The 13,297-nt window shown below is 35.6% G+C and overlaps 1 pseudogene; it reads right to left on the reverse strand.

Moving 5' to 3' along the window:
• Positions 1 to 7,589: 7,589 nt before the first annotated feature.
• LOC149255125 (BTB/POZ domain-containing protein At1g63850 pseudogene) lies at positions 7,590 to 8,516 on the reverse strand (annotated as a pseudogene).
• Positions 8,517 to 13,297: the final 4,781 nt, after the last annotated feature.

The following is a 13,297-nucleotide window of genomic DNA, read 5'->3' on the forward strand; positions in this document are numbered from 1 at the left end:
ATATCTCTTAATCCCAAGAAGAGTATTTTCATAGCGTTTGAGGGTAATCTCTTGGGCCACATCATTGCCAAAAGTGGGATTAAAGTATACGCTAATAGCTTCAAAGAAATCATGCAAATTACCTTCCCATCAAACAAGAATGTTATGCAGTCCTTCCTAGGGAAAATCAACAGTCTCTGAAAGTTCATCTCTGATTACACTCATATTTTCAAGCCAATACAGGAGATGGTAAAGAAGGATGAAATTTAAATATGGGATAAGAGGGAAAAGCATGCATTATCTCGTATCAAGCAAACTATCACAGAAGTGCCTGCTCTATACAACTCACATTTCACCAAATATTTTCTTCTCTACACCTTTGCTTCTGACACTTCTCTTGTCGTTGTGCTTATACAAAAGGATGATCAACACAATGAGCGGATGATATATTTTATGAGTGATAGTCTTCAAGAACTTGAACTCAACTATCCCGCCATTGATAAACAAGATTACGCAATATACAAGGCAGTGAAACATTTTCAGCCCTACCTTTTGAAAAATCATTGTATTATCGTTGTTCCGCACCCAGTGGTCAGATCATTGTTTGTTCAACAAGAGCTGGGTGAGAGAAGAGTGAACTGGATGACCAATTTACAAAAGTATGATTTAGATTTCAAACTAGTTCACACCATCAAGGGCCATGGTCTATGTGAACTAGTAGCATAAGCGGTGGATGCAAAAGAAGAAGACCCTTCTGGATGGGAACAAGAAATCAAAATATACAGTGTAGAGCGAATTGTTCTCAATGTTGTCACAAACTCTTGGTACACAGATATGTGCCAATACCTTGAACATGGCACTGTGCCCTCCCATTTATCTGCACGACATAATAGGGCACTTAGACTTAAAGAATTATCTTACCAGTTGGTGCATGGGGTTCTTTTCAGAAAGAAACATAATGGAGTATTTCTCAAGTGTATGGAAGCGCACGATTCAAAGAAAGTATTGCACTACCTCCACGATGGACCAATCAGGGAAAATTTTGTAGGAAACACAACTATGCATAAAATCATGTGGGACGGTTTCTATTGGCCCACATTGTTCTAAGATGCTCACGCTTACGCCTGCAAGTGTCTGGTCTATCAAAGGTGTGTTGGTGAAACAAGAAGCCCGCTGCCCCATTGCAGCCTATCGCAGTGGAAGAACCCTTTAAACAATGGGGCTTGGATGTTATTGGAGAAATATTTCTGCATTCATTAAAGAAACACCGCTATATTCTCACTGCTATAGACTACTTTACGCGGTGGACAAAAGTATTTCTGCTTAAACAAGTGAATGATTAGGAAGTCATCAATTTCCTTCAATAGAATATCATTTCCAGGTTCGACATTCCTACTTCACTTGTTTTTTATAATGCAACATATTTTTCATCGCTAAAACTCTATGATTTTGCATTAGAAAATGGAATTGTGTTGAAGTATTCAGCTAATTATTATCCATAGGGGAATGGTCTTGTTGAATCCACAAATAAGAACCTTATCTGTATCATCAAAAGGACCATATTCTCTGAACAAAGGAACTGACATTCTACTTTGGTAAATTCTTTTTGTGTTGACCGAGTCACGCCAAAATTGTCTCTGAACACCTCCCCTTAATTCCTGGTGTATGAAAAAGAAGTCATCATCCATCCTAACATTTACTTTCCCGTTGTCCAACTTTCACAAGAATCCCAAGGCAAGACATGCTTATTAGTGTTGTGTAAGATGGACACTCTTCACAAGTTACAGGAAGAAAGCCTGAAAGCAAAAGAAATATTTTCACTTCATCAAAACTGTATCAAGCAGTGGTTAGACAAGAAGTTTGCAAGGAAGAATAACTTCAGTGTGGAAGACTTAGTCTTGAAGTGGGACAAAGCCCACAAGGACAAAGGAAAACACACCAAGTTTCAATCCTTGTGGATTAGACCATTCACAATCCATGAAAATTTTGGCCAACACATGTATCATTTGCAATCACTTGAAGGGGGCATTAACTCTCTCCTTGTCAATGGCCAAGACTTAAAACATTATTTTCAGTGAAAATTTGGGTTTGTGCCCTGCACTATGTGCATAGTACTTTCTTGTTTGTTTGATTTTGGTTTTGTTTTCTGTATGTGTCATGTAAATAAATGTTGGTTTTCAATGTGTTTCCTGGCTTCTTTGTGTGTGGCTAAGTTAAAAGAGAGTCTTGTGACACTTCAACATTTGGCTAACCTTCTCTCCATCTTCCTTGTTTTGTTTATTTATTTTGGTCGATGAATTTCCGATGGAAAATACGATCCGTCCGTAAGGAGAGTTTTGGTTAAACCATGAACCTGTGTATATTCAGGAAAAACCTCATGACCACACTCACTTTTTTATGTTTTCATGTTGTCGTGCCTATCCAATTAGTAGAGGAGGAGAAGGAGAAAAATCTAAACGAGCAAACCTAAATTAGAGGTATCCATATGCTTATATGAAGGAACAACCTCTTCTTCTCTCAATAAGTTGAGATCCCTCTTTTGCCCATAAAATGAATAAGTGCCAATGCACGGTCCTATAAAATAAATAAATAAAGGCGAAGATGAGAATGGCTTCCTACGTAGAGAGGTGATGCAAGCAACTCTATCGGGGTATTGTCCAAGCTCACTGGAAGCGAAGAAATGTATGTGTTCCTGTAGTGAGTCCACCGGGGTATTGTTCAGGCCTGCTGGCAGTGGAGCAACATCAGAGATGAGAAAATATACTCTGAAAATCTTAAGCTTGTGAACTTCACTACCCTTCCCAACTTGAAACTTTGCGACATTGCTCAATCTTATGATGTGTTCAACTAAGAAAGGTATGGAGGGGACCATGTTTATTCACAGGGTAAGTGGGGAGACTAAGGTAATCCACATGATGAATCAATACTCCCAGAAAGAGCCAAGGCCCTACACAAAAGAGTTAACCAAGGTAGAGAAGTTGGAATTCTACCAATGTGTTGCCAAGTGTTGTCGTTGCTACAACACCCTCCAAAATTTTGGCTTACGCTCAATTTAGGAGCTTTCTTTGGCCTTGTACATTGTTGTTGAAAAATTTGAAGCTCATTTCATGTGTTTTCTTAAGGAGTTTTTGTCCCCTTTGCAAGATAGATAAAATATCATATTTTTTGCATGTCGGCTGTCGCATAATGTATAAAAGCTCATTCTGGTGGTTTGGAGAGGTCACCTTTGTGTAAATTAGCTTTTCTAACCATGTAAACATATGTTGCACTCATTTCCAATTTTTTAAGCATTGTAGCACAAGTGTCATCACAAATGTCGCAAAGTGTATCTTAAGTGTCGCACTTGTCGTAAAGTTGTCACATGGAGGGAAATGCATTGTCATGTGTCCTAGATTATTTATGTTGTTATGTCGTAAAGTATTATAAGTGTGTGATCACAGTCAAAGTTTATCATTGTTCACATCAACCTCATTAATCCCGCACACAGTGATTTTCTAGAAATCTTCCCGGCCAAGCAACCTAGCTTCACCCCACCTTCCTGAACTGTGCATTGCGCAATCTCAGTTCTTAGCTGTGACCTTGCATATTTCCACTGTGAAATGCACAGTTCTTGCCTCCCAAGACTACTACAATACATATTTTTTGTAATTAAGCCCTGGCCTTGACCCCCATAATTGTGCAATCTTTTCTCCCATCATGGCCTGAATTGCACACTGCACAGTCTCTAGACTCAAGCTCATCCTTGAGCTCCTGAACGACGCAGTTGCACAATGGCCCAACCTCTCTTGTCTCCCAGAACTACGCAATCTACTCCTCCAGTGCTCATTCCTTCATCCTGTCACACTAACCCCAGGAATTGCATAGTTTGTCCCCTCAGCCCAGGCTAAACTATGCATTGTGCAGTCTCAAGGCTCAAAGCTCCCCTTTCCTGCTTGAAATGCGCAAGTGCGCAATTATTGAACCCTTTTCCCAACCTTCCATCCAGTTCCAACTTAGTTAATGGATCAACATGCTCAATCTTAGACTAGGGGGTTTTCAGACTGATGTCATCTCGTCATGAGTGAAAGGGGCACCAATTTTCGATGACCATTCAAGACTTGAGATCATTGAACATTCCTAATCACCAAGCCATACGGAGGTGAAAAGAAGAAGACCTGCAACACATAGTGGCAGCAGTGGTTTGACATTGTCACATCATCAAGAAAGCCAGTCAGTAGTGTCATGTCATGAGTTGTCTCATGCCACACCATCATGGTTAATGATGTAAATTATGTTTCGAAAATGTATTGTAAAGTGGAAGTCCTAAGGACATGTATGGAATATGAAGAGTCATGTAAAGTTGAAAATTCATAAGAAGTCAAATAGTCATCAGGGTAGATGAAAATTCATAAAGAAGGTGAAGCATCACTTCCTCATTGTTATATATACACCCCCATTGTAAGAGCAAAGGAATTTCCACCTTGGCTCCTCACGCAAGGCATTAGAGAGACAAAATAGTTCTTTTGAGGAGTAAGGATTGGCTCCAACACTCCACTATTGGAGCTAGTGGTTCATTGTATACATGTGTCTTGGAACTGTTACTTAATATAAGAATCCCTATGGGCCAACACATTCGTCATGCATGGATTATGGATATTTGTAAGACTATTATGTGAATGTTTTTAATTCATATTTTATTTCATATGTGCTAAAGTAGTTGAACTATTTTGGTTATTTTGGTACTTATCATATTGAGAATGTGTTGTAATTTATATTATTGTTGTCGTGTCCTCGTGGACTATTCCACTGGATATTAGAGAGACCCTCCTCATTACATTGGTTGCACCGATCGTCACATCTTTGTGGACTACTCCACTTGATGTTGTATGGATCCTTCTCAATTATGTGTGTCTCTATTAGGGTGATAGTACTACCTCTCTCTCAGAGGATCACTTTTCCTCCCCTCCGCGATGAAATAACTTTGACACACATATGATCGAACACTCAATAGGCACACCCCCCTTTCTTTTCGAATGCACATTTTCATCCCTCTCTCTTGCTGAGAGTTAGAGCCAAGGCATATCTTTAAGATAACTAACAACTAGGCCATATTCTGGATGGGGCTCCTATCTCAAGCGATGTGAGGTCTAATTGGGGACACATATCAGGGAGACCCCTTGAATGTTTGCAGGTCCAGCATCATCAACATATTCCTTTACTTCTAGGCTAGAGGTTATATTTTGAAGTTTTTGTTTGTTACGAATCCCATAAGGATCCCCTAGGCTCATAGTCCAATTTAGAGTTTTAAGGAGTCCCCATCTAGGTTTATTCTTCTACCAGGGCCTTCTTTATCATAGGCACGGGGATAAGGGTTGAAAACAAATGTTTGTTAATGCCTAAAAGGATAGGAAAAAATTCACTAATAGATTCCAAGCCCTTTGTTCCTTCCTCTAAAACCAAATTATTCATAGATTTTATTTTACAAGGGAAACATAATTATGGGGACTTCACCAAGAGAGGTATGCAATCCTTGTTTCAAGTGATGGTTTCCAGGCTCTGTGCTTTATGGAGACCCGAGGCTAAGGGTTTCTTTGCTCATTCTCATATCATCACATAAGGTCCTTTAAAATACCTCATTTCAATTATAACTTTTTCCCTACAAGTAATTTGAGGGGATTCTAGCAATACCATCCTTAGTGCTTGAGGTTTCTTCCTTTAAGCCCATACCTTCCTTTACAATGGGTAATTCTAATCCATTATTAAGCATCCATATTTGTGACATTGCCCACATTTGAAAGGTATACCTTCATAATCAAGAGTTAACTAATAATGATTTTTATCCCACTAAATAACCGATTCCTTTGTTAGGCTTTTGCTAGTTTTCAGACACACTAGTGTTCTGGCCATCCTAAAGTATCTAATATCTCATAAAGATAAATCAAAGTCATAATACAAACCAAGGGAGTTCCTTGTTTTTAAAAATATATCCTTTGGCCATTAAAAAAAGAGGTAGATTGAGCATTCAATCCTAGACTAGAAGTATGTCCACCCCAATGTTATCAAAACCAAATCTAAAGCAACAAAATTGATTGGTCCAATTGGTTTTGATGCCATATTGGTTATGTCAAGGGTTCCAAATTGAAAATGGTTGATTATGTATTGAATCAACCAATGTCATATCGAAATCCATTGATTCTGTATGGAAGCAACTTCAATTCTTGAACTAACTGATTTGTACAATGTCATATGGTCATGGCTTGGGACCACTAAGAATTTAATGTAAAAACAAAAACAATAAAATAATAAAGGTGAAAACAAAAAGATTAACTCTAGTATCCTTCCTCTATATTTTCCTTTCTATCAAGTTACTTAAATCTTTAGTATTACCCTTACTTGTGTCAAGATATTTGAGAATAGTTCCAACCTTATTGAACTTCAATGTTTGAGAATAATTCCAATCTTATTGAACTTCATATAAGTGAGACAAAATTACAATGTTTCCACCCAATTCAATCAATGTATGAGAGTATATCACCCACAATTAATCAAAAACACATGCTTCAACGTTGATGGCATTGTTGTTGAACTCTTTTGTCATTATCCTAATAAAAATGTACCCTTCACTCATAAAAAAACCTATTAAACTTTTTCCATCTTATTATCCTTGTCTTAGGTAAAAATTACACAATAGGTATTGGTTGACTTTATATTAATTTGGTCAAATATATCAAATATAGGTATTGGTTGACTTTATATTAATTTGGTCAAATATATCAAATATTTTTCAAATTACTAAAGTGTAACCTTAATAAATAATTTTTCTATTTTCTGTAAAAAAAAAAAATATTCACATTTATCTCTCATTCATTTAATTAGATACAAATTTGAACATGTTATTAGGCCACGCCTCATTTAATGAACGCTGTTTATTTTCAAAATTTATGTTATGTTATCCAGAAACAAAGATAGAAATTGCAAATAAAAGACAACTGAGTACTCAGGCCCATTAATAATACTAATACTAGGATGAATTGTAATAAATATTCATATTATATGATAAAAACTTACAGATGACACGCGACTCTCTTTCCTAGCACTCAAATTCTGTCCTATTGCATATTAAAACACTGTTTATATGTTGCAGCGCCTCATCACAGTGGACCTCTACACATCATTTTTCCAGGACACACAATATATTTATGATATTTATGCTGTTAGGCATTCTTTTTTAATCTGTTCACTTTCCAGTTTCGTCTACCCTTTTTAACGGTGGCGCCATTCTTCGCATGCAGTGGTGCAACCAGAGCATCAGGTGTAGGATGTTGTAGACAATGAGGAAAATGAAATGTACAGAGGACAACTCCTCGCAAAATTCTTCTGCAAACTTTGCACATAATTCGTCTATTCACTAAATTACCATGGCAAAAACGCTTTACACACGAAGATTTCCAACGACTATGGTATTTTTCATGCTCTTTGCTTGAGCGAAACATTTTCGCCGATTCTTTTAAATTTCGTTCGCTTTTAGACAAAAACAGGGAGTCCTCTCCGTGTGGTGTCCTCACACCTAAGACATCCAATGAAATCACTCATTCTTTAACATGCCCGTATCGTTCTTGTATCGAACTCCACTACACCTCAAATTCCTTATGCAGATTGGGACAGCCATGGCCATTGTTGAGAAAGTGATTTAACCATTTGATCAAGATGGCCTCCTAGTGTTTAAGAGGCAGAGTAAGAATTGTTTGGCATATTCCCTCTTCAACGATCTTCATGTCCATAGATTTGCAGGCCCTCTGCATCCAACCGAAATCATCAACGAGGGGCTGCAACCACCTTTGTAGCAACAACACCCAAATGTCATACCCATAAACCAACATCTGCCCCTTCCCTATCCCAATGCAAAGCCTTGTAGTAACACCACTCACTTCATAATGAAACATTGTTGGGACCTCCCCAGTCATGGTTTCCATCTCTGACTTATTAACCCACATGCCTACAAAATCATCTACTATCCCTTCATCGATCAAAATGTCAAGCAGTCAATGGAGATTGTCTGCTTGACTGGCTATTTGACGAGCAATTGAACATTTGTCCTCACTGAAAGTAGTACTAGAATCCATGAATTGAGCTCTGGTAACTTGCATAAAGCTATGGGAGAGTAGATCCAAGCAGCTACGACATGCATGGCAAAGATTCGCAGTACTCAAATCAGATGAGTTCAAGTACCCCTGAGCTGCAGTGGTTTCTCTCAGCATTTTGGAAACCAGGGCTTTCAATTCTCATCTGGATTTTTCGTTGTTTTCTTTCATTACTAGCGGTAAAACATGGAGGAGAACTTCTTCTTGGTCAGACCCATTAACTCTACTTGAATCTTCTGGTGCCAATACTCGTTTCAAAACCTGGCCCGCTCCCTACATATTGCTATTATCTTTCAACTGGTTGAGTTGCATTAGAGATGAAAGTACCTCTTCTTCTTGTGTCCAAGGCACTGCTTCCAAGTATTCCAAGCATGACAACATGCCTGCTTCAAAGGCAACGACGACTAAAGCCAGCATGCCCAGCCATACAATTAGAGAAAAATGAATTATTCAACATTTGCAGAGCTTCCATCCAAAAGGTTGGGTGGATGAAAATAATTCAATACAAATGGAAACATGTAGATCAAATAGAGTGATTTTCTTAATTGCAACAAATAAATGCCAATGGTGTGATATTATCAACCTGGTGAATTTTCACTTCACATCCATTACACATATGTGATTGTTCTTTCAATATCCTTTAAATAAAGTCCCATCAGTGGAATATGCTATGAAAAAAATGGTACCAGATTGATGTCTTCCAGAGCCGTCACATTGTTGTTAAGATATAGGGACGAACCACAAGTTGCTCTGGATTTTTTTCTATGGGTAGCAAAACAACTAGGGTTTCAACACACAGTTGAATCGGATTGTGTTACATTCGATATCGTGAGCAGAAGCAGAATGTGAGCTTATGCCCAGGCTTTGCTTCAGCACCTTGTGATGGATAAGGGTAAGAATTTAGTGTTGGAAATTGTTCAGTATTTGGTGAATCAATATCAGATTCAATGGTCTTGGATATGCTGATTGATTTGTTAACCAGGGCTAAGATGTTTGATGAGGTTATTGCAGTGTTCTTTCAATATCTTTTCAGAAGCAAATTCGACATACAACAATGGTTTTCTTGCAGAAAACAATGAAGGATTTCAAATCCGTGAACTTGATACAAAAGACAATGATAATGGTAACAGTCTTGATGATGTGGGTTCAGTGTTGAATGCCTCCACTAAGAGCACAAAAAAGAAGCCCTCAATCTTTTCACAAAAGACAATGATAATGGTAACAGTCTTGATGATGTGGGTTCAGTGTTGAATGCCTCCACTAAGAGCACAAAAAAGAAGCCCTCAATCTTAAATGCATTTGATATCATTTCTCTTTCATGAGGCTTTGATCTATCATATTTGTTTGAAGAGAAACAACTAAAACATGATAAACGCTTCACATCTACTCAGCCCGTTGCCAATATCATCTCAAAGTTCGAGGAAATAGCTAAGCTTGAAAATTTCAACGTGAAGAAGACAGATTACAAGGTGAAGATGCAGGGGTTTGTGGGACGGAGGAAAGGGAAATTATCTATTGTTGCAGAGATATTTGAGGTAACTACTCCTATATTTGTGGTGGAGTTGAAAAAAGCCAGAGGCAACACACTGGACTATGAGAAATTCTATGAAGAAAAGCTCAGACCTGGCCTCAAAGACATTGTCTAGGCTTAGCATGGTGATCCCATTTAATGCCCATTTTCAAATTTGTGGACACAACGGTTGAAAATTTGACTGATGATGATTCGTCAGATCAATTAGCGAAGGCCAATATTCAGTTCCTTCTAATTCAAGGTTATGTCCCCTTCATTCTCTGTTTGTAAAGTTCTTATGATTTATTTTAAAAAACAGACATGGAATTCTCTACTAGGGGTCTCTTGTATAGTTGCAGTGTGTTAAATATCTTCTGCATGTTTGACTCGCTGAGATTGGTGTGCACTTCTGTAAACCATAACAAAAGATATGTCAAAATTTCTCCGTAATCGTGACATTCGTGAACCAGTTTTCCTTTAATCTCGACTTTCGTGAACGAAGAGTTGTGAGTCCGCCTTTCAAGTTTTAACCATTTCCTTTTGTTTTTGTTTTTTTTTTTTTTCTTGGTTTCAAATGGTGGGTAAGGGTAGTTGGCCTGAAATTGAAAGGTGAAATGATAACGTAACGTGGTGGGTAATGTTCGCTGGCATGAAATTGAAGGGTGAAATGATAATGTTAGGAGTGTTAACATGGGTAACTTAGCAAGAAGTCATTAAAAATGTGAAATGATAATATTAAGAGTGTTAACATGGGTAACTTAACAAGAAGTTGTAAAGTTTTTTTTTAAACAAATCCTCTACAATTTCTATGATTGTTTACACCACAAATACACATGGAGTAAATGCAATAAACAAACTTCCATTGTTAAGTAGTTTTCAAGCATCCACTGGAAGTTTCATGATGGATTACGCTACTAGCAAAAACAATAATGAATTTGAATTCATTTTGTTCACAGCTTAGCTTTGAAGAATCTGCCTGAAATTTCATGATTTGTTACGTCGTGGAAGATTCATTATTATACTAACCTAAGTTTTGTAATGTTGGTGGTCCATGGGACATTAGCAGCTAAAACCACTCCACATTCCATGTGCCATTTGGCATGTGTCAAGTTGTATAGTATTTTCTAGATACATACATCACCATCCACAATAAAGTAAAAGATACAACCTCACGATTTACCATAATGAAAAACTGAAATAACACACTTATCATTTCTAGTCATGAGAAAGCAAAAGGTAAATTACAACGGTAGAACATCACTATCCCCAACATAAAGCAAAACTGAAATAACACACTTACCATATTTGGTTTTTGAATGCATTAATCACATTTATTAGATATTTATGGGAAATTTTGTATTATTCAATAATATTTTGTATACTAAAAGTTTATGAAAGTTCTATTTAAAAAGTATACAATCATTCAGAAATTTCTAATTATTTTTAAGAATGTAAAAATAATTTTACTTTAATTAAACTTTTCATTTAAAACATGTAAAAATAAAATATTCAATAGTCATTTATTAAATATTTTATAGGATATTTTGCTTTATTCAATAATAAGTTGTTTATAAAGTCTCTATTTAAAGGGTATAGTTCGAATTAATTATTGCGCCGTGAGGTGCTCTAGCCCAATATGGAAGAGGTGTTGTCTTGTCATGTTATATTATGTAAACATTTTACTTTGTCAAATAAAATGAAAATAAAAATAAAAATAATAAAATAATTATATTTATTAATAAAAATAAAAATCTCTATCTTAAAAATTTTTACTTGGTCCAAAATAAAATAAAGAAAATTAAAAATAACTTTAAACTAAAATAATAAGGTAAACTTGACTTGAACAAATTAGTCGTGGTTCAGGTTGATGAGAACCCATGGTATTCATATGGAATATAGCCTTGTATTGGAAGGTTCTTTCGTTTCTGAAGTAATCTTCAGTAGATCATAGCATACATTGAGGAAATCTGACTTTGACAATAATCATTAATTCTTCCTGAAACTTTAGTTACTAAAATCCCATCACACAAATACATCACACTCCAAAATCTAAAGAAAATGAAAGAAAGCATTACTCATTTTCATAAATTAGCAACCAACATAATTTCCTTATGTAGATTTAGTTATTGAAGTACCCCCACACAAACACATCTCACTCAATATCCAGAGAAAATGAAGAAAAACATTCAAACCCGCTCTAATAATTTTCATATATTTTTCACAAGGATCAAAGTGCATTTGTAGCTTTGAGTGTCATTATATTACCTCAATTGAAACCAAGGTTCCTTTCATGTTTCTTTCTATAGGTAATCTTGGCCTAGATTTCCACTCCATTGCCCTAATTCTTGATTCTTAAGTGCCCCTCAATTTGGGATGGATAACATTAGCATTGGTCCATAAGTAGTTGTTGGATAATAGATGTTTCTCTTCAATCAATTTGTTTGGTCCATTTTTAGGAAAGTTAACTCATTCAAAATCATAAACAAGAAGTCAAGGCATAAGTTACTATGTAATGGATTTACAACATCACTATCTCCACCATAAAGCAAAACTGAAATAACAAGCTTACCATATTTGGTTTTTGAATGCATTAATCACATTTATTAGATATTTATGGGAAATTTTATATTATTCAATAATATTTTATATATGAAAAGTTTATAGAGGTTTTGTTTAAAAAGTATATAATCATTCAAAAATATCTAATTATTTTTTAAGAATGTAAAAATAATTTCACTTTAATTAAACTTTTCATTTAAAACATGTAAAAAAAATATTCAATAGTCATTTATTAATTATTAAATATTTTATAGGATATTTTACTTATTCAATAATAAGTTGTTTATAAAATCTCTATTTAAAAGGTATAGTTTGAATTAATTATTGTGTTGTGCTGTCTTGTCATGTTATGTTAGGTAAACATTTTACTTTGTCAAATAAAATAATACAATTAATAATTATATTTATTAAGAAAAATAAAAATAACTCTAACTCAAACATTTTTACTTGGCCAAAAAGAAAATAAAGAAAATTAAAAATAACTCTACCTTAAAACAAAAATCACTTTCGAGTTATCTTTGGTGAGACTTTTTGGAAGCTTTTTCCAGTGGACTTTTCTAGTCTACTTTCTCTAAAATCAGGCAACAATTTATTGAAATCACAAGCTTGACGAGTAACCCTTGCACAATGGAAGTGCCCTAGGGGTTTCTTAGGGTACTTAATCCATATATACAGAAAAAAACTAGTTTAAATAACACAAATCAAGATTTCACCTCAATTTTTTCCACCACATTCCGGAAAGTCCAAAAAGTCGCACTAAAGACAACTTAAATTAACTTTAAACTAAAATAATAAGGTAAACTTATCCAAAATGTCGCACTAAAACAACTCCAAATAACTTTAAACTAAAATAATAAGGTAAACTTGACTTGATCAAGTTAGTCGTGGTTTTTGAGCTCTAGAACCCGTGGTATTCATGTGGAATATAACTTATTTAAAGGAGAAAATGAAACTAGCATAGATCCATCTTAACTCCAATCTACAAAGCATTGTGAGGGAAGCTCGTTCATGATCTTTTCTTGAATTGGAAGGTCCCTTTGTTTCTGAAGAAATCTTCAGTAGATCATAGCATACATTGAGGAAATCTCACTGTGACAATAATCATTAATTCTTCTTTAAAATTTAGTTA

The sequence above is a fragment of the Pinus tabuliformis genome, chromosome 7 (genome assembly GCF_031772625.1).
Source record: "Pinus tabuliformis cultivar Carrire ecotype Pingquan chromosome 7, CPIR1, whole genome shotgun sequence".
Lineage (NCBI taxonomy): Eukaryota > Viridiplantae > Streptophyta > Pinopsida > Pinales > Pinaceae > Pinus > Pinus tabuliformis.